The sequence below is a fragment of the Python bivittatus genome, unplaced genomic scaffold (genome assembly GCF_059951505.1).
Source record: "Python bivittatus isolate LINGU-HERP-01145 unplaced genomic scaffold, Pbiv_v1 ctg000980_np1212, whole genome shotgun sequence".
NCBI classification, from domain to species: Eukaryota; Metazoa; Chordata; class Lepidosauria; order Squamata; family Pythonidae; genus Python; species Python bivittatus.
This window is the reverse complement of record NW_028277125.1, coordinates 55297653-55320807: the sequence shown is the minus strand read 5'-3', so window position 1 is coordinate 55320807 and position 23155 is coordinate 55297653. Positions and strand designations below refer to the sequence as shown.

The following is a 23155-nucleotide window of genomic DNA, read 5'->3' as shown; positions in this document are numbered from 1 at the left end:
GAAAGCATGAAGCATGAGGAAAAATGAGACTGGAAACCATATCTGGCCAACAGGCTAACATTTGGCCATCATTGATCCAAACCAATTACAGATGGGTTTCCATCTTCTAAAGGAAATCCCGTCTTCTGTGTATATATATGTATTTTATATTTGTGTGTGTATCTGTGCATGCATCCATGCAATGCAAACCAATAAGTGATTATGAAACATGATAATGAATTTCAGTTGGAGATTCTACAAAGCGCTGCCAATTTAACCTTGCTTGGGTCTTTTTTTTAAAAAAGGAAAGATCTGCAGCTTCTCCTAGGGCTGGATCCAGACTTAATTAAAATAGACTCAATGAAACCAATGGAACTTGTTATTCATGACTTTAATTGACTGAAATTAGAATTTGAATTGTTAACTCCTTTACATAAGCATCAGAAGGTGAAGGTGTACACGTTTACTAAAATAAATCCATGTTGTATAATTGGATACATAAATAAAAGGACTATGAAATCTAATTATTACAGTGAGTCTGCTCTAAGTACATATAGTCTAACTCATATGGAAAGCTGGCAGAGAACAAAACATACTGCTTCCTGCAGTCATTATTTTATATAGAGATTTGTAGAATTGTATAATTGAACTAGATTAGTGGCATTCTGTGCTAGGCAAAGTTGCCATGAAATGCCCTACAAATGTTGCACTGATAAAACTGAAAGTTAAGCTTAGAAACAACAAAGTTAAGGTTACTATCCAGTATAGTATCTAATTACAAGGATCACATATGTCTGATGAAAGGCATAGCACTGGGCAGTCAGGATGAATGAACGGCCATTCTGAAGAGCTCTGACTGATTAACTGCAGAGGATGGATGGTATGTAATATATGGAGTACATGGCTATCCATCTAACAAAGAGGATAAAAATAAATAGTGAACAGCTGCCTCTTTAGTTAAGCCTGGACCATCCTGCACACTCCAGAGCGTGGGATCTTGCTAGAAAATAGAGGATATGGTTTTGGAGGCAGATACAAGCAGAACACATTAATGGATCAGTGTGAGCTGATTTATATGGGAAGAATATAAGATCTCTTTTAAAAAGACTAAGAAGAAATTGCAATACATATTAGCCTGAATTAGATGTAATTGGTTAATCAAAGCATTTAGACTGCATTATGTGGTGCCTTTTACATATTATTTTCAAACTACATGGAAAAGTTTCTTAAGCCACTATGATAAAAGAAAATCCCACACCCCATTCTAAATGTCTATAGATGAGTACACAATGAGGGAAGTCAAATGCATTGCCCACATCAGTTCCTATAAGCACCTGTTCATTTTCTAATTTCCTTTAAAAGGCAGGACTTCATGGAAATCTCCATTACATTGATTCACAATGTCTCTTGATGTTTCAAAAAGTATCCAAGAAGCCATTTAAGGATCCATTACATATTAAACACCAAGGAGGAGGAGGAGAAGAGGAAGAGGAAGAGGAAGAGGAAGAGGAAGAAGAGGAAGAAGAGGAAGAGGAAGAGGAAGAAGAAGAAGAAGAAGAAGAAGAAGAAGAAGAAGAAGAAGAAGAAGAAGAAGAAGAAGAAGAAGAAGAAGAAGAAGAAGAAGAAGAAGAAGAAGAAGAAGAAGAAGAAGAATGTTCTTGACTACTGCAGTATGGCATCAGGCTAGAGCTGTAGCCAATAATTCTTTCAAAATTGAAAACTTTTAAGAGTTTTACAACATAGTACCTAGTAGTCCAAGATGTCAATATTATATATTTCCTTAAGAGTTTTATTCTAATAACCATTATGGAATGACATCTTTTGCACATTTCCAGCAAGATAACAATTATTCTAAACTCGTGTGCACAGTTCTCCCTGGAGTAATATGATTTAGAATAAATTGTTGCAAATACGGGATTGCTGAGGAATTTCAGTTATCCTGTTAGTAATGGGACTCACAGGCATGTAAGCTTGAGAATGTTGATTTAAGCCAAAATACTCCTGTGTTATTATTACAATAACAATTAAGGACACTTCAGGAACCAGTATGCCAAAATACCACATGAAAGGATGGTTTAAAAGATGATCACATTTGTTCTGGCTCGCAGTACACCAGTGGGAGGGGAAAGCCTTTCCAAGTTGGATATTTCTATGAACATGGACAGATGAAGAACATTGCTGGCTCCTTGCCATGCAGATGTTTATGAATGAATTGTTCAAAATGTGGGATTTGGCTTTAAACAGTAAATCTGTAAAATAAAATATTCTCAACTTGGTCTGTGTTGGAGAGATATTATGAAATAATAGAACAAGATTTTTCTTGTGTCTAGTTTCCATTGTAGCTGTGCCATGTTTTGTATAGTTTCAATTACTTGTACTTCTAGGGTTGAAACATTAGTCTTCTGCTCTTCCCTTAACTCTCTCCTGTACCTACTCCAGCTTTCTCCAACCTTGATGTGTTTAAGATTATGGAGTTTGCCTCCCAGAATTCTCAGCTATGGGTGTTGAAGTCCACACATCTGGAAGGCATCCCTGTGGGGAATGTGGCCAATAGTGCCTTCTATAGCTTTTTACCAACATTCCACTAGATCACTTGACAGCATTTGAAAATGCATGCATTGCCTCAAATCCAAATTAAACAGTTAACCTCTACTGTTTACATTTTGGAGTCTTTTGATAACAATGAATGTTTAAGAACTGAGTGGGAAATGGATATCAATATCTGCATTTAGAGATCTGTTGGCAGAGGCACTGGAGTCTACTTCAGCTTCAGTGTGCAAAATTTCTTAGAACATAGATTAATCTAATCCTTATCCACCGTCATAATTTTAAAAACTGTCTCCCTTATTCTGAAGGGAATGCAAGGCAAGGATGTTTCTGATTCATACACAGTGGATTTATTAAAACTGTCTGGGAATAGGTTTGAGTGAACACATCAAACATTGTTCTTCAGGTCATACCCTTTGATCTAACATCAGAATTTCGTTCAATAGGTGGAGGGGATTAAGAACAGCTTCTCCACAAAAAAAACTTCCTTGTAGCCTTTGCAGGTTAAATAGAAGAACCTGGATATATAGCTAGAATCAACCTAGAACTAGTTTGCAAGGATTTTTTGCTTTGCTCTGGCTGAGAAATTAATGATTCAAATGAGACTGGCAGGAATCCCAGCTAAACAAAATACTTTTTCGAAAAGTAAAGAAGTATGAAGGATTCAGCTTTTACCGTCATTTAAAAAAAAAATTTGGGAAACACATGCATTCCTGACTTACGATAATCATGTTGTAATGACAGTCTTTTGATTTAGGACTTCATTAATATTTGTTATATGCTTGCCATATTTATGTACATGTTGGAAAGGGAGGGAGGAAGCGAGAGCCCCAATTTTGCCAAATGCACTTTTAACAGTTCAAAGTGCAGAGAAGATTCTCACTATCTGCACATGGGGATTCCTATCCCCATTCCTTTTACAGCAAGGGTGAGGGGAAAACATTTGGGAAAGCAAATGATCTGTTTTATGATCCACTCCCTACACTAAATCAGGTTGGAAGAAAAATACAGCGAGCTTTTGCTCATAGAGAAAATGCAGGCAGGATTCAAGATTGTGTATGACTAACATGAACTGAGGTTGAGCAAGCACAGGGGTCAGTGAATGTCACAGTGCACGAACTGCTTTCATAACAATACCTGCCACTCAGCCCTGTCACCCATAACAGGTTGAACTTGATCTCTTTGGGTGATTCCTTCCAACTTTTGGATTCCAAAACACATGTGTTTATGCGACTGTGACCCATCTCTCCAATGCCTTTAGTTACAGAGCCAGCAAGTTTTCCTGCTGTTTATGACAGCAGTAATTAAGAGATGGATTATAATGAATGGAAATATATCATGTATGTCAGCTGTGCAGATGGCTTCTTGTTTGGTAAGCATTCCAAATGAATTAAGCATGATTCCCATAAACATATATGAAGGGGTTTATCCAACTCTTCTCCAGTCTGGTGCCTTCCAGATGTGTTGGAACAAGAACTCAGAGAATTCCATTGTCCTTGCTGGCCAGGAATTCTGCATTTTGCAGTCCCGGTTTATCTGAAGGGCATCCAGAAGTGGCTTGGAATTCAGACTCTAATTCTAAATTGAGGAAGGCTGACCTATTTTAATTCAGTCAATATAGTCTTTCAAAGTGTAAAGCAGAGTTCTTCCAGCTGTCTGAAATCTTTTCTAATGGGAGGTGCCATGGATTTCAAATTGAACCATGTGCATTTGAAGTGCATGATTTGCCATCTTAAAGGAAGAGCCATAATGTGAAGGAAGAATGGGGGAAATGATTCCCCAGGTGAATTGTGGAGGAATAAATCAGAGCAAAACAGGTGTTGCAAATATTCCAAAGCTTTCATTTTCAGTTCACTTGCTACTATGAACTCTAATAGCCAGACATTAGGCATGACTCTTGTTTGTTCTTTCTAGGCTGGGAAAGGACAGCATGAATGCTGTATTTGGCCCAAATTACTACTTTTCCTTCTCTTGCTTTGCTTTGCTGTCCAAGAATCTGCTGCAAAAATTCAGTGGTGAATGGCCAAAATTGCATGATTTTCTGCCATATTTTTTAGTGAAAAGGGTAACATAAAAACAGCAAACTCCAAAATGTAATAAATAGGCCAATAATTCTGCCTCTAGTTCTCTAAGGATTTGGTTGAGTGAATCCTTTGGCGATCAAAAGATACTGCAAATAATTTTCTCTTTTTTTGAAATACAGCTCCTGGCCACAAAAAAGTTGCCCACCTGTGTTAGTTCTTACTTTGCCAAGTGGAAAAACCAGTTCTGGTCTTCACTTTATACAAGTGAACGTTCATCCAGTAATACATTAGAAGGATTTGGGCACGCACTTTCGCTTTGGGCACTGCTTTCTGAAATAAAATGCATTTCAAAATCTTTTGAGGATTCATTGGGGTTCTGGAGTGCATGTCAAAAATCCTTCTGGATCCTGATCAAACCAGAAGCATGGCAGAAGAAATTCTGGTTTGTGCACAGGTGTTGTGAGAAATGGGAAAAAATAAGTAAGGATCTCTGCCTTCCCTCACCCCCAGAATTGAGTCTTTATTTTCCCAAAATTATTTTAAAAATCAGATTTCGCTCTTGATAAAAGAGATTTCACTCTTGATAGGTCTTATCCAGTCATTTCACATTAACTGATACACATATTCAATGAGGGGCTAGCATTGTCATAGAACAGTCTGGTATGGGACCATATGTCCCAATTATTATTATTAATAATAATAATAATAATGACATAGGCAACAGTTAAGGCAGGCTTTTATAGTGTGATTGCAGGTGCTAGCTTGTCTTTTTTCAGGGCTAAAACCCCCACCTTTTAAAAAAGTCACCAACATTGAAAAGATTATCAAGGGGGTAGAAGGTGAAGTCAGAGTAGTTCAAGCAAAGGCCAAGCTAGAAAAATCTACAGGCTAGGAATTTCTGCTTCCACAATAGCCTCTGGGCAAAACATAATAGCTTGTAGCAGGCACAATCTTTAGCATCCTCATAGAGCTATTGGTTCATCTAGACAAAACTGGCATGGACCCCCCCCCCCCCGGGCTTCTGATGGGTTTCCTTTCCAACTGTGCTTTTCATGAAGCTTAGGACTAAACTGGGAAGGTTTCATTCTACAGTAAGCTACACTCCCTTCTTCAAGCTTGACTTTATTTGCTTTCAGACTTCCAAAGGTTCTCAGCTTTGGACCAGTATACTGCCCTGTTCATGATGGGTGATGAGTAGAATTCTAATCTAATAAATATGCTTATAGCTATGTTAAGTGAAGCCTATATGAAGTCATGCATGAGCCAAATAATAGGCTTTAACAGATTCAATTTTGCTGAGTGGGCATGAAGACATTTGTGATTCAAAGTCACTGCTAAAATAGAATTTTAGTTTGTTCACTGATCATATATAAAAACCAAAGGCAAGACCACATCAATAACAATATAACATAAAAGCAAACTTTAAAATGCTATTAGTAACCCTTGTTTTGGGATGACAAGGGTTGAGCAGTTGAACATGACATGCACTCAGAGAAACTCGGTCAGAAGAAAGGTAAGTAAATAACAAAAACATGTCAGATTGGCCTTGATATTTTGTTGGAGAAGAAGGTAATACTCTAAACCAATATTTGCATAGCAATTGCTATATATAATATATGCTGCTGTTTCAGAGCCACTCTGAATAGCTTGTCTGAATATGCTAACTTTATATACCTTTCAAGGGAGACTGTCCAAAGCAGCACATGTGCTGATAAAATTCATCCTACAATATTTGGCACAGTAAATTGATTTATGGACCGAGTTGACTTTCACTGTAAATCTGGGCACCTAAACAGACTGAGTTTGTTATCCTGCTCTCATCAGTTTGACAATCTGTATCTAGGATCCTTTGACTAAGCTCCAGTTTAGCATGATCATAAGTCATTGTGCTCACAGAACCTAAAAAGAAGTCATACTGGAACAATTTCTTCTCCCACATGAACCTGTGAGATTATGAAAATTTACATTCCAAAATGAGAGGTGTTAAACTCTGCAGATAGAAATTTAACATTAGCCATAGGTTAAACATTCTTGCCTGGACTCAGTACAAATTCAACCCCACTGCAATGTGGAAAACTGCATTTGAGATGAAGCAAGGAACCTGGAAGAAAGATTATAAAATTCTGAACTAATTCTAAAAGGGTAACTTTATTATATGGACACAATACACAAGATCTGGCTGAGAAAATTGCCATGAGTTTCTATTAAGCTTCTCTATGCTGAAAAAAAATTGGATGGCAGCTGCAATCCTTTGGGCATTTAGTGCCACATAAGTCAAATGTCCATTGTGTGATACTGAAGATCAGAGAATAAGACCAAGATACTTGATTGGACTTGTTTCAGCCCTTGACCAATATTTGTAATTGCAGTTTCAATAGTGCTGACTTTTTCCATCTCACTGACCTTCAGCTGGACCCTTTATCTCTGTCTTCCACTGGCAATGTGTCCTTTCCCCTTCTTTATGTTTTGACTTGAAAACTTGCTTTAGAAACAGAGCTATTGCAAGACAAAAGACTCCATTTGCTTTTTAAAACGTATCCTCTAATCACCTCTGACATACCACAGTTTTTGATCAGCACAAAATATTGGATACACACGTGTCTAGACGTCTACCTGAGTAACAAGTTTTTTCATACTTGTTCTACTTGATGCTCATACTCTGCCTATGCCCAATCTCTTCCCTTTTTTCCAAGAGAGAGAAGTCATGTGATTCAGATACTATACCTATGGGCATCCATCTAATGTGTCTGTGTCATAGGTGATGGAAGTCTGAACGATGGAAGAGAGGACCAACCACATGGAGAATGTTGCTTCATTAGTAAATCTGATCAGGATGTGCATGATGTTAACTGTTTGGGAGAAGAGCAGACCCTCTGTTGCAGTACATGCTGACTCTTGAATCTGTATTATTATGTGCTGTGAGCTAACATGTCTGAAATGCTGGACCTTTTGAAGACTCTGTCTGGGTCAGATGGTCAGTGTAATTTTGTCCATTTTTTTTCTTAATGAAATCAATAGCTCAGTTAACAGGAAAGTGAAAGTGGAGAACCAAAGTAATGAAACATCTCTTGGGACAGTATTTTAGCTGATTATTTTTACTTCCTGGAATGAAAAGTATCAATCCACTTTATCATTTCAAACACTGAATCGAACTTCCATGTATGAATTGTAAAGCAATTGCCTCCCAACCCATGATCCTACTGTAATGGAAATATTTCATTGTTGAGGTATACTTATCTGTTGTCATCAGAAGAGCTTGGCATGGTATCAGTTAGACCAAACAGGAGTCATTGAGATCACAGATTTCTCACTTGTGTACTCTTAGGCAAATTTGTACAGGGACACAAATGACTTATATATGCAAAACCCTGCAATATTAAAACTGTTACTAGATTCTCTGTCTCTCATTCTCTATATCTCTCTTTCTGGCCATCCCATTCTACCAACCAAACTACCTCCATAAACACAGCTTGCATGTTATCAAGACAAATACTTTATTCCCTTCTTAGAGAAATGTGTATAGGCTTTAGATTCCTAGACAAATCTTCAGGGAGATTATATCTCAGAAACTTGTAAAAAAATAAAAATAAACCCAAGAGTAAACCTTGTCTATTCTAGCTACTTCTTTTAGGAAACTAAAAAAAAAAAAAAATCTCCAGCTGTAAAGTGTGTGGAGTTATAGTGACAGCCTGTGGCAAAACAGAAGAATTTCAGAACCTTAATCCTATTGATTTTCATTTGCTTTTGATCTTCCTCATTCTTCCTGCTTGTCAGGAAAGATGAAGATAGGGGAATTTCAACCTAACCCCATTTATCACTATATAGACAACCCTTCATAAGCAATGGCAGAGAGAAAGAGAGGGAGAGCTTTGTTTTCCACATACCACTTCTTCAGACTGAAGTTTGCAATGGATGGATCTTGCACCTGGAGGCTGACAAGCAGAGAATTAAATTGTGCACCTCCACAGGGTAATAGCTAATGGAAGGACCTACAACAATGCCAGGGAGATCCAAGCAATCTTTCTTAATAGTGCTAGTACTGTATTCTATTTAGCTGATTGCCGCTGTTTGCCACTGTAACCAGTAATTTTAGGTATTCTTCACAAAAACACACACACATTGTAACCCTTTCCTTACATTCTTAGAAAATCATAGCAGCTTTCAGTTCAGCATTTGGGATTCAGACTATGTTCCATCCTATCTACTTTTAATTTCTATGATTAGAACTTTTTGGATATTAGTAGCACAGGGTGGGCCATGCAGAAAGTTGGGATGTGAAAAGAATTTGGCCCTGATTTTCATGGGAGTAATTTTCAACCTTTTTCAAAACAGACTTTGTCCATAGCATGGAAGACAACACTGAATGGAGTCTTCTACCATCCCTCCTTTGGTTGAAAATGTATACATGGATATAACTTTATTTGTGAGTGATGCAGATAAAAGAGGTACCTTTTTCAACCGACCCATTATCCTACTTTGGGCCTTTTTCACCCAACCAGCTATTATGCATACATTCTCTCCCCATCTCTGCTTCTTAGCCAATGCAGGTGCTGGACCAGCCCTACTGGTCCATTGTCCATTCTCAACCTTTCCTCCCCCAACCACTGCTTCATTTATTACATGCTTGCCCTTTCTCCCTCATACACCATGCATGGATGCCTGCCTCTTGCACTGCTTGCATCCAACCTCTTCCCCTCCCTCCAAGTACACATTTCTAGGTCTTTCTATCACAAACTCTTCCACCAAATTACCAATTGTCTCAACCTCTTCTTCTGTTAGCCACCTGTCCTAGGCATCAGCAACTCAGTCATAATCCAATCATATATCCAATCAGGCTCTCTTCTCCCACCTGTTTGTAACATGAACACAGAGATTCTGACCAAAGAGAACATTTCCATCAACCTGCATTGAAAAGGAATTTATGCACTTACTTTTTCCATGTCTGTTATTTGGCTATTACATCTCACTGCACAAATCCTATAGATGCGTACAACACATACACATAATTTTTAAAAACTATTATTATTACAAAATAACCTGTGGGGAGGCAATTTACTTTAATTCTTGTTTTTAGTGAACATATTATGATTTTTTCAGACATGAGATCTACTCCAAAGATTTTAATCTGAAATAAAATGATAGGATTTTGCAAATGCTCTCTTGGATCCTCTACCAACTTAGGTCAATTGACCAGTAATCTACCCTACATTTTTGGGCCTTGCTTCTTTCCCATGGTGGTGGCATATGGCCTATTGAATATTAAATCCATTCTTGAACGGCGTTCTTCCAGTTGGCTAGGCAGCAATTCTCTATCTCACCACGAACGCAGCAAACTTTGTTCATATAATAATAACATGCTGACAATTTTTCATTCCTGAAATGTCTGTGCTAGGCTGGGTTTTCTTTTTTTCTCCCACTCCTGAGCAATAGAACTAAAAAGGAAAGGGGGATCGATATTCTCTCTAGATTCTGCCCAAATTAATCAAATAAATCTTCTTTAAAGCAATGCAAAATGAGTCACAGATGGACTTGCCCTTTTGCAGGTTGCAGAAATCACCCATTTACAGTTCTTTTAATTTATCAAAGGCGGGGAGAAGAATAAGGTGCCCTCTTGCTCTTTTGCAGTAATAATCAAAAACAGTCTATGTGGCCGTCTAATTTACTCTAAATACATAATGATAGTTGCAATGAGGAATATGCGACCTCTTTGAAAGTAACTAACAGAGGTGGAGAGTTTTTATAAAACTGGGTTTAATAAAAAAAAAAAAGAGTGTTACATTAAGTATGGTGGCTGGTATATTTAAGCATCTGGTTCTCATATCTGGAGCAAAGATGGCAAACATATGCTTTATCTTTTGACTAACCTTTCATAGAATCTGTGCTCCTTGTTATGGGGGAAGCTGTTTTCCAATTACATATTTTTAAATGTGAGAAAGGTACTTCTTAGAGGATGTTCAACATATGAAGGAAATGCTAAGTAGGCAAACAAATTTGAGGCTCACAAGATCATTATATCTTTTTTATTTTACTTATCAATGTTTCTTCCAATTCTCAAGGCAACATGCAACAAGAAAAATGCAGAGTATAACATGTAATAAAATTAATGCAATTAAAAGCAAACCAAAATTAAAATGTCATGAAATGTTTAACAATTAAATACTGGGAGAACAGGAACCAAACATATTTCATAACTCAGGAGCCATACAGAAGATGGCCTTGCCCATGTACCCAATAGTTGAGCTTCTGACAGTAGGAGCAGAAGGGCCTCTCCTGCTGATCTAAGTAACCAGGCAGGTTCATCATAGGAGAGGGGATTCTACAAATAATAAACTTGGACTCCAAGTGGAGGCAAAATTTGATCAACTTTATCTGCAGATAATGATGGAAAATGCTCACAGCAAGCTTCCAACTCTTTTGGCTCCCCTCCTCCAACATATTAATGAGGGAGGTGTTGCACAATACTGAAAAGGATCACTAGCCTGGTTGGTGGGGATGCAATCAAGGCACAGAAGTCATTCCCCTTTGCTGCACTCACAACTACAGAATAAGATTTCAAATGGGCCCCCAGTCCATTTTTTTATTCAATTCATCATAAGAAGTCCTCTACTCATGCTTCAATTCTCTACATATTTGCTTCACTAGTCTCAGCTCCCAAGGTGCTAACTGAGCTCTGTTGGAGGGAAGATAATATTTAGGTGCAATAGTATCAACCATGCAGGCCATCTCCTCATGCAAAACCAGCCACATATTCAACAGTATTTCTAATACACAAAGTGTGAAATTACCTACATGCATTCAGAAAAATATCCTGATCCATCAAGTGCCTGGTTCAAACCATTTCAACCAGTCCTCCACCCCTTCCAAAGATGTATAGAAGCCACCAGTGTAGTACTAACCAAAGGGTGATCTGTTCATAACACCAGAGTTACAGGAAGCGTCTCCACTGTTCAGTCTCCAACATCAACCAAACCAAAAAGAAAATCCAGCTTCATGTGTGAGGCCAGACACAACTGGAACCAGTCCATGGTTGTCATGGTAGACATTAAATTCTGAGCCTTTCTTCACTGGGCAATCTCATCATGGATGGTAGAATCCTGCAAGACAAGAAGTCTAATGTAATCCAGCACTATGCCAGAGATCACCTTGGCTAATTCAGGAAGAGAGACTGTTGTCCAGGGGAGTGGACATTACACTAAAAGGATCCCTAGATTGTCCCACTTACCCAAATTAAGTTACAGTGGCAAACACTCAAAATGGTCTAATGGAGCTTCTGGTAAGTGAGACAGAATCCCTACAGACAGACTACAGCTACATTATCTTCTTGCCTTCTCTCCCTATCCTGACACATCACAGAATATCCTGGCTGACAGAACTCTATGCCAATTCAATGCTTCCATCCAGTATTCAGTCCTAGAGAATCCTAGGAAGTGACCTGGCATTAAAAAGCAGGATCTTTAGGCTGGAGGGCCCACCTTCACTGTCACCTAGATTTTCTTGGTTAGGCAGACTTCTAAAAGAAAGTCAGGACACCCACCACCCTCCCTTCCCTGCAATGGCCAAGTTGCAGCCTTCTGTCATACCTCCCCTGCCTGTTATTATAGAGTAGCCAAACACTATTCCCCAATCTCTCACCGTCTTTCTCACACATCCCATGGTGCCAGGCAACACTTAATAAAAACCTCATTTTCCAATTATTCAAGGAGAGATATAATTGGAACAGGCTATAGCTTGATGAATTCTTCACACATTGCTGGTTGCCTGATTTGGCCCTCAGCCCAAAGTACAGAAAATAGATTCAGTTTTTAAGGTGGCGAAGTGCAAGTTTAGCTTCATAGAAGTCTCTCCTTTGGATTATAGTGACCTTATGTAGTACATGAATCTACATAGCCCTGAGGGTAAAGAATCAGGATCCTAACACTCCAAAATCTCTTCTTTGTAATTTTCTCCAAATTCCAAATATTCACCATGATTCTTCCCAGGTTGGTTAAAGCAAGAGTTTATGATTTGATGTGTTTCTATCACTACTTTGGTACTGTACACTCATGGTTGTATTAATTTGAAGGCATTTTCTTTAAGACTGAAATTTGTTTTTAGTATGGATACATGAATATATATGCATAATCATGTTCACTTTTCTGTACAAAATATAATAGATGTAATTGCATAGTATGCGTATTTACAAATTGTTGACATTCTGAGTCATCTTTCTTCAATGAAAAGCCAAATCCTATCTGTACCCTCCTTTTCCTGAGTTGTAATTGCTAACATTTGCTTTCTGATGACTATTTCATGTTTCTCAGAAGAAAACAAAAGAAGCATGCTTTAATACCTAGTTTATTCCCCATAGTTCTTGAATTATACATGTATCTACATGTGTGTGTGTGTAGGTGCATAGACGTATACATACAGGATAGAATGAGTTTCCCACCTTTATTTAGTAGCTGGAAATGGAATTTGGGTATATGTGAAGTTGATAAGTAATTTATACTTCCTTCCTGCTGCTTTTGAGGAATGTGTAAAAGTATGCAGAACCTCAACTACGTAGGATTTTGAACCCATTTTTTACCTAGGCTCAGTCAAGGTTTTGACACCAGATCCTGAAAATATTCCTCAGAATCTGAAAAAATCCTTGAAAAGTGATGGGAAAATGCTAGGAAGGAAGTTAATGAATTTTATAAAATCTGATGCAGATCTAGAATGTCTTCAGAAAGCCCTTTTCTTGGTCTCCCTAGGACTGTGAAGGCATCTAATGTGGTGCTGCCAGTCAGTGTCTGACATACAGGGTCTTTCTTCACTGCTGAGTTATAGTCCTGTCCACCCATCCTTGGGATCTTCCTCACAGGCATTTTAAGTCAGAAGAAAAGTATATCAATATAAGCTAGCCTGTCTCTATAGCTGAGCCTTACTATACTATATTTTACTGTATTGAACTTACAATTTTTCTTGTGAGATAGTTTCAGAGCTGTGACTGGTGGATTTCTTGTCATCTTTTTCCCTACTGAACATGCAGATAGAAGAATCAAGGGACTCCAGGTACACCTTCCTGCTTTGTTGTGCTTTCTAATGCTCCACCAAAGTGGGACTGGTTTGGGACAGATTGATTGATCTCTTTGGAGATCAATATTTCCATAGTAATCCCCCAACCAAAAAAAGAAAAATTATCCCACCAGTTATATCAATATATTTCCAAAGTACAGCAAATACATATGAAGACTGAGTCTTTCAGGGTATTAGCTTTTAAAAAGTTCAAATCATGGGAATACTGTATGGATGTCTTGAGAGGTTGATATTTCTATCGTAAATACATTTGAAATCAGTATCATTTATGCTGGGTCACCTATCTGCAATATACAGTGAAAGGTAGACAGCATGCTATATTTTTGCACTTAAAATCCATTGTGGCTATTTCAGGTGAACATTTGAGATTCACAACCTGCTCCATCAAGCCAATTTAGTACTACTGAAGTCCACAGGATTCATGTCTATAGCCTAACCATCTTTGCTACAAAGAATAAAGAGTCATTGTCTTAACACACTTGCTTAGATGTACAGATAGTCCTTGGATTATGACAGCAATAGGGACCAGAATTTCCATCACTAAGCAATGCGGTTGTAAACCACAATGTCTCATGACCACATTGCTTAGCGATGGCAATCCTGACAGTCCCAGTTGCTGTTGTAACCCCAGGACCCTGCGGGTCATTAAGTGAGGGCCTCGTGGCTGTGATGTGGGAAGAGGTGGGAGTGCCAGACATGCAAGTCAGCGGGGGAGAGCTGTGGGGGAGAGCTACAGGTGGGTGTGCAGGTGCTGTGGGTAGGTGCTACAGAGTGCGGGCAGTCAAAAAAGTTGTGGGAGTGGGAGTGACTTGCAACCTCCTGCTGGTTTCCCCATTGACTTTGCTTGCGGGAAGCAAGTAGGGAATGTTGGAGATCATGATCACATGACTGCAGGGATGCTACAATGACCAGGACTCCAAAGACCCTTCATAGGTCCCCCTCATGCAGCGCCATTGTAACTTTGAATGGTTGCTGAGTGAGTGGTCATAATCTGAGGACTACCTGTACCATCCTCTCCAGAGCACTTGTAAATTATGGAGATACAGGATTGTGAATATTAAGTCAGCAGTCACTGTTTAGTATTATAGTCCCTCTAAATCCAACTAGACTGGTTCCAACCAAATGTTCTGTGCTTAAAACCTGAATGCCAACAAAATACGTTTCACTTCCCCTGAAAGCAGTCATGCATGCAACTTATAATGCAAGCAGGCTCCAAATGGAAGCAGTCATCCATCCATATTTATCCAGGGAGAAAGTCATATGGAAATCAGTAAATGCTCATTGGCTCAGGCTTCATGGTCTTTTCCCACCATCTAAAGCAATCATAATGTAATCTTAATTGGAGCTGAAGTCCCACTGAATTTTTATTTATTCCTGATATTTATTATCCACTTTTCATTATAAATGCAAACATCCTAAAGTCTGGGATTTTCTTTAGTTCAGTTTGACTTATTTTCCAGGTAAGAACAGCTGCTCTGTGCTCTTTTTGCAATAAAAAAACCAAAATAGCCAAAGACTCAATAAGCCTTTAGAGCCAATGTAGTTACCATCATCACTGGGGAATGTCTCCCCGGTGCCCCTAATTTCACAAAGTGGCCTGACTCTGTGCTTTGTTTGGAAGGAAGATTGCATTCACTGAAGTGAGTGGGATTTCCCCCTAAGCATAGCAGCTTGGTGTGTGTGTGTGACATCAGACTTGACTCTGGTGACTGCCTGGACAAGTCTCTGTAGTTTTCTTGGCAGCATTTTCAGAAGTGGTTTGCCATTGCCTTCTTCCTATGGCTGAGAAAGAATGGCTGGTCCAAAGTTTCCCAGCTGGCTTCGTGCCTAAAGCAGCACTAGAACTCACAGTCTTCTGATTACTAATCTTGTGCTTTTAACTACTAGACCAAAGTAGCTTTGAGTCACCCATTAACTGAATCAGATGCTTTTTCCCAGGAGATTTTCCAGTGACTGTGCTTTCCCTGGTAACTCCTCCTCCAGAAGAGTTTCTAAGACTTACTACAAGCAAACTGCCAACTTTAGCAACTCCTCCTTGTTCCACCCCAGAATATTATATACAACAAACACATATCTAACAATTTCATAGAAGCAATAGTAATGGATCCACAATACATACATGCATACATACATATAAATAAAAATTACACACAAAAAAATATCCAGGAGATAGGCCAGCCCAAGCCAAAATGGCCACGGAGAGCACAGCTCATTATTAGAGGGGAGGGGCATGACCTCAGCAACTCAAAGTGGCCACTTCATGAAACATATCATCAATGAAACATGCCAGACGTTATCCATGGCAAAAATTATGTGGGAGAAGACATAATTTTAAAACTGTGATAGCTAAAAGCTACTTTAAGTTGCCTCAACTGTGAGATGAAGATGAAACAAAGAGATGAAATGTCATGAAGACATGTCAACTAAAAATGTTTGTGTTGAGGTTAGGTGATTGTGAAGAGCTCCAAAAGGATTTCTCCAAATGTCTATAAAGGCTTCAACATGGCAAATATTGCTCAGTGTTCAATGATGTATGTTGGAACAAACATACAAACATCCAGATTTGATATATGCATTAATAGCTCTGAATTGGCAGGGATTAACCAGAAAAGAGAACTTGGAGGACACCTCTATGAAAATGTCAATCTAATGTAAATAAAATAAAATTTAAAAAAAGCAAAATTCCATGCTTGGAACATTAAAAAAGAAATTGACTCTAGAACTTCAGATCATACTTGGAGTATTGGGTACACTAGTTGTGTTCTGGTCACTATACCTTAAAAAAGGATATTATCAAGCTAGAAAAGTTGCAAAGAACTTTAGGGGAGAGAGTGTGTGTAATGTGGGGAGAAGGCAGTTCTCCCTCTCTCACAATGTTAGAATTTGAGGTCATCCATTGAAATTAAATGTAGGGAAACTCAGCACCATCATAATTTTTTTTTCACATGGTAGAGTTTGTTGCCTGCAATTGTGGCAATGGTAGCCATTTTGGATGGTCTTAAAAAGGGAGTGGACATATTAATGTCAGATCAGGCAACTAATACTAATGGCTATTTACAACCTCATGAATCTTTGGGCCTTTCCCTATTTGTGCCTAACCATAGTGCAAACATGCGCTGGCAACTTCTTTTTCCTACTGAGCCCTCATGACTTTGCCTTCATCTTGTGTCCAGCCCATGAGTGAGACAGGCTTAAATCATTCTTAGCTGTGCCAATGTTAAAGTAGTATTTTCCCCTTAATTCAACAGCATTCAGAAAAAACATCATTCTTGTTTATTGTGTATTAGCAAAAGTGATTGACTAAAGCAAGTAAAGAATTTCACACACTCTACCGGGTAAAAACAGCTCTCTTTCTGTATCTAAACAAAGCTGTAGGAGGAGTGAGTGGAATGATAGGTCCAATTAGTTTTATCAAAGCCTGCTCTCAGTTTGCACTGATGCAAATCCAATTCTGTTGTCTGCTAGAATTTATCTGGGCAGGTTTTCTTAGAGAGGAAGAGATGGATTCAGATTTATTATACTGCTCTTTTTTGATCTGGCTTGTTCTTTCTATGTCATTCTCTTCCTTTCCCTATATCTTTCTCTTTTTATCCTTATGTTCTATGAATACCTAGCCTATTTGGCTGAATGCTTGGAATATTTGGTCTCTGTACCTGTCCATCTACAGCTTTTCAGTCCCTTCATTTTTTCCATTACCTCTTCTCCCCAAACTTGAAAACAAAGCCTCTTTCCCTGTTATTTATCTCTGCCTGATCTTTAATAAATGGGTCTTCTTCATTGCATGTGGGTCCTAAGGTGTGCGCTCGCTATTGCATTATTGGATATAATAACATATACATCTTTATTTCATGTTATTGTTCAGTTGTTAAGTCGTGTCCGACTCCTTGTAACCCCGTGAACCATATCGCGCCAGGCCTTCCTGTCCTTCACTGCCTCCCGGAGTTTGCTCAGTTTCATGCTCATTGCTTCAGTGATGCTATCTAACCATCTCATCCTCTGCCGTCCCCTTCTCCTTTTGCCTTCAATCTTTCCCAGCATCAGGGTCTTTTCCAAAGAGTTATTTCATAAAAGAATATATAGAGTAGCAATAATAGATTTCTCAGATATATATAAGAAACAGTGCATAATACCTCATTCCTAGAAGAAGTTAACCTTGCCACTAAGTCATGCCAATAAGCCTGCCAGGCCAGGAAAGCAAGTGTCATGGGGTTGGAGGACTCTTTGATCTTTAGTTAGAGCTTAACTTTTTAAACAGTTTTTGTTTTGTTGCTGTTGCTTTCTGTTTTTAAGCTGGAGTCGGATACTTTCTGTGCTGATTCAGTGCAACATTTTTTATCAGTCCTTTACTGCACAGCTTGGAGACTACACAGCTTGGGGGATTTTCTCATCCCTGATATTTCTGCTTTAAAAAAAGACCAGGAGAAATATTTCAAGTTTATTGTGGTGAAAGCCTTGAAGCTAACCAGTTGAATGTTTGCAACATTAGTGTCCTCTAAATGGTGAACTCTCTCTCATATTTTCATCCAGTTCAACCAAAGAAACAAAACAGCTACTATCTCCTATTACTCCACTGCTAACTGTATGGGTACTGACAACATATTCAAACGTCTCTGGTTAATGTGGAGTTATCATCAGTGCAAAAGAACTGTGGTTGCCAATATCACTGTGGAAGTGCCTGTGGGTGTTGCTACACTAGTCCTGTTTCCACTTGCAATTTGCAGGGCCCCGTAAGGCCCTGAAAACTTCAATCTTCCCCTGATCACATGATATTGGCTTTTTATCTTCCATGAGTTACGGCCTAATGACATCACTTTGTCTACTAGAATCAAAATAGTATTTTCCCATTTAAGTTAATACTGTCTCACCACAGCTTCAAGTGGTGTGTTACCCCTCGTTATCTTGGAGGTGAGATAAGGTGACCTGAAAAATATGACCAGTAATTTCAGGCATGTTGGATGATGTAAACATGCTCCTTCTCCGGCTACTGGCCTCCACCAGAGCTATTTCTCTTCCAGGGTTTGCCCTCTCAAATGGTGCTGTGTTTCTGTGTTACCTGCACACCTATTACCTTTCCCATTCCCTGTTTCTGAAACCAGCTTCTCTTCTTGCTTCAAACAAGGTAGAGGAGAAGAAAATAGACATTCACTATTTTATTTGAGGAAGAAGAGGCATATTTATGCAATTCCATCCTAGTGCTATTCCAACATGACATCTTATGTAATGTGCATTTTACCATTAAATGCAAAGTCCCATTTGTCCTCAATTCAGTGACCAGAAAATAATGAGGGATGTTGAATTGAGTCCTTGTTCCTTATCTGATAGTTTCCTTGTGTTTATCTGTTTCAACACTCCCCCTGCCCCCTTAAAGTAAAAGGAAGTTTCAATGATATAGGATCTAGGTAGCTGTAAAAGCTTGGTAGGTTCTGCTTCCCTCCTCTTTGGAGCTATTTTTGCTCTGATGTCTCTTAATGTACCTCTAATTATACTGGCCAGAGAAAAATCCATTTGGCCCTGACTTCTTTCAATTTCTTTTTGTAGAAACACTTTTATGCTTGGAAGCCATCTTCCCATGTGTTTCTTTACTTCACATCGTTTTGAACTTTTGAGTTGCCCAAATGGGGGCTGAGAGGAGAGACTGGCAAACCAGCCTAGAGAAACCCAGACAGAGTCCCAGAACTGAACAATAATGTCAGAACTGCTTCATTCCGGCTGCAGTACTCTGACTGGTAGATGTTTTCTTGCTTGTTGGGATATGCCGAAGGGGAATAACAGCAAAGCCAGGGTGGAAGACCAGTCAGCATGCTTATAACAATTGGCACATTCTCAAATGAAGACAATACAACTCAGCAGGAATACGTAACAGATGCCACAGAAGCAGGACAGTGATTGCCAATGCAGATGTCTCAGCTCTGACTTTACAGTCTTCATTGTATCTATGGCAGAGTATAAGTCTGATTTCCATTTTGACACTTTTTGTAAATCCCTATTCATACCAGTAAAAGAGCTAATCGTTTTATAGTCACAGTTTGGAAAATAAGCTAAGTGGGTTTGGAACATATTAAACAGTTACTATTCCCCATATTCTTCTCCAGCTCAGACTCAAAATGATGCTGGAGAGGCACTGAAGCCTCTTCTACCCAGTCACATATACTTCTCCAAGCCTTTCTTCTTTCTCCATCCAGTATAGGAAAGGGTTGGGAAAAGACCTCTTCCTTTTTTTCCCAGGACATTTGATCAAGGCTGTAGTGTTGGGTTAGCCATATTTTGCAGCATTCATTGCACCTTCTGTGCAACCAGGGCAGTGTGCCAGAATTAAAGGAGAAGGGGACTCCTTCTCTTTCCCTGCCATTGCTAGAAGAGCAACAGCACAAATTATGCAAATTGTGGGTGTGGGGTGGTGGTGGTGGTAGAGCAGATACAGATATCGCCAAAGATATTGATTCCTGCATCATCATGGACACCAAGAGTCCAAAATCGGCTCAACATTAGTCTGAAACAATAAAAAAAAATGTCAGAAACTTTTTCATGTGCTTTAAGAGGAAAGCCCAGGTCTCATTAGAATCAAAAGGCTCTCTGTCATGAGAATCAAAATAATTCAATTTATGGGGTTTTGTTTATGTTTTTCACTTCAGATCTGATCAGAATGGAACAGTAGAAGTTGCAGCATTCAGTTTCATTCTGTTTAATTTGCAGTCTAGAGATATGAGTTAATAATGCAGATTTAGCATGGTCATATGTGCTGATAAATTAGATAAAATATAGAAATGTAATGTTTTCTTGCTGCTCCATTATAAAATTGCACTGTTGACACTGATCAAGCAGTTCATGTAATGATGATGATTCAGAGGTATTACAAAGCAGATTTGATAACTGATAGAGTTCTTTTCATCTTATTTTTGTTGTGCTTGGATCCTTTGGTTATCAGCTTGCAAGCCGAACAGAGGGAGGCAATGAGTTCAGTGTGAACTGTACAGGAAGAATGAAAAATAAACATTGACACTTGTTATAGTCTTCTTGATGGTTGTTGGTTTGCAGCAGAGTTATAAATCTATTGGTCCCATCTCTTTTTCGTCACTTGACTGATCCTGTGCCGCTCTTTTTATGTGTAATAATTACTAACATCTGCTTTCTGATCTTGGACTGGGTAGAATTGCAGAAGCACTTTCTATTCAGAAGAATAGCAACAGCTGTTTTATTTAGCCCTGGGCAGCACTTCCTGTTCAGTCTACAGCTGTCTTCCTGTGTCCAATTTAGGTTTGAGACTTTCTTTCTTTCTTTCTTTCTTTCTTTCTTTCTTTCTTTCTTTCTTTCTTTCTTTCTTTCTTTCTTTCTTTCTTTCTTTCTTTCTTTCTTTCTTTCTTTCTTTCTATTACAACATGAAAGAAAACAAAATAATTAAGCCAGATTCCATTGAAGTGAATATCATTTGCAGCAGAAAATAGTAGTAATTAGTAATAGTCAAATATGCCTACTCAAAAGTGAGTTTCAGTCTTTTCAGTCTTGTTTCCTCTTGGATAAGTGTCTATAAGATTAGAATCTCAAGAATCAGGATACGATTGGTAAAAAAGTACTTGGCGTTTTTAGAACATGCCTCCAAGCATCAATGATACAGTATAATTTGTAACATGTTTTTCACACGTTACTTTCAAAGCCGTAGATTGTTAATGCTAGAGAATTTTGTTACATATATGTTGAGTTAAAACAACATGTTTGACCATCTTACTGGTAGGTGTAGGATATTGTGTCAACATGGTCAAAATGTTAGATTGGATCATTTCCAGATATCCTCCACTGTATCCCTTGGTTCATATGTAGTGGAACTACCTCCACAATTCATATACACACACATATCCTTTCTCCAGACACTTTCATGTACATACACACATACAAATGCAAGCACACACAGTCATATGTACTTCCCGCCAGTGATCTGAGATTTCATTTTTGTCTCTCCTTTCCTTGCTGCATTTTGATTGTGCTCCTCAGCTGTTTCAGCACTAATCAGCTGGACAACAGAAAGGAGGGAGATCTGTGTTGGGATATTCTTACAGAATCATAAAATCATAGAGTTGGAAGGGGGTAGTGAGGCCATGAAGTCAAATCCCCATCACTGTTCAGACCTGGTAATTGTTTTCATTGTTGAATTGTTCTTACTGTTCGAAGATTAATTTTTTAACATTCAACTGAAATCTTCATTTATGTAATTTAAGACCATTATTGTATATTCTGTACCACAGAATAACAAAGAAGAGACAAGCTACTTTTCTGTGGCATCTCTACTATCATATCCCCCACAGGAATATGACCAATTCCCATAGTCTCTCTTTGTAGGATTGTTTCCAGCCCCCAATCATCCTCATTCCCCTTTTATCTGAATTCTTCTTCAAATGTGGTATCCAGAAGTACACCATGTACTTTGGTGGAGTTTGACCAATGCAGAATATAGTGGAACCATTACTTTCCATTATTTGGAAACTGTACTTCCTTTGATGCAAATTAAAACTGTATTTGTGTTTTTGGCCAGCACCAACAGAGCCATGTTCAATATTTGCTTAACTACAATTACAATATCTTTTTTTGTGTGTCATATTCCTAAGCCAGGTATCCACCCCCATATACCTACATATTTGATTTATTTTTGTAAATGAAGCATGTTTCATTTGTCTTTATTAAATTTAATTCTGTTATTTTTAGTCCACTTTTCCAACTTCTCAGGCTTTATCAAATGCTGTTTCTATTGTCTATCCAAGTTTTGTCATCTGCACATTTAATACCATCCCCACTGACAGTATGATGCTGCCTAAGCCTTGAAATCATCTACAGAGGCCTGCTCCATGCTCCAAATCCCTACAGGAGGAAAACTGTACCTTTTTTCTGGTCCTATCAGAAGGAAGCTCTTGGCCTCTTACTTCTTGCCTTTGCTAAAAAGAAGAGCATCTTTCAACTTTTCAGGTGCTGCCTTTTAAAATCATGTCTTTCTTCTATTTAAAATATTTTTCAGGGCTGGATGCAGTAATAAATACCATAATAAACTATAGAATAGTAGAGTTGTAAGGGGTTCTTTAGATCTTAAGTCCAACTCATTGTTTAGCACAGAAATCTAAATGAAAGCAACTCCAGTCAATGGATGTCCAGCCTCTGGTTGAACATTTCATGGAAAGGAAAAGGAAGCTTATCACATTCTTTGATTAGAGTAATAATGAAATAAGAAATGTCATTCTAAAGAGACTTACATTTTTTAAATGTCAGGCATCAGTAGTCTGGTAAAACATATCCCCAGAGGTAATGACAGAAAATATGCAAGTCTGAGAACTGGAAAATTCAGTTAGTAAGATGTTCACAAGATGTGGAGCTACCACAGAAAACCACTACTCTCAGTCTTCTACTGCCTATCTTAAGAGCTGGCATGGATAAAGGAGATTTCTAATAATCCAACCCAAAAATCAGCTTTTTACATTTTGGTTAGAAATGTACCCCTGGCAATAGCACAATAAAGATACTACAGAAACTGACTGCTTGCTTCAAACCAGCACCATTTCTTGACAGCT

The 23155-nt window shown here is 38.5% G+C and overlaps 2 long non-coding RNA genes across 9 annotated transcripts in view; one reads left to right on the top strand and one right to left on the bottom strand.

Annotated features, from left to right (window-relative positions):
• LOC112540177 (uncharacterized) overlaps positions 1-23155 on the top strand; it is an 82024-nt gene that overhangs the window by 28841 nt on the left and 30028 nt on the right. For 5 of the 6 annotated variants that reach the window (XR_015794483.1, XR_015794481.1, XR_015794484.1 and 2 more), the window contains one exon: positions 1342-2240. The exons of the other annotated variant lie outside the window; for it this stretch is intronic. This is a non-coding gene — a long non-coding RNA (uncharacterized LOC112540177). Of the gene's footprint in view, positions 1-1341; positions 2241-23155 lie in introns of those variants that run through there. 6 annotated transcript variants of the gene reach the window in all.
• LOC112540176 (uncharacterized) overlaps positions 10565-23155 on the bottom strand; it is a 72353-nt gene continuing 59762 nt past the window's right edge. For 2 of the 3 annotated variants that reach the window (XR_015794488.1, XR_003084243.2), the window contains exon 4: positions 10565-11644. This is a non-coding gene — a long non-coding RNA (uncharacterized LOC112540176). Of the gene's footprint in view, positions 11645-12112; positions 22920-23155 lie in introns of those variants that run through there. The other variant, XR_015794487.1, reaches the window with a different exon arrangement.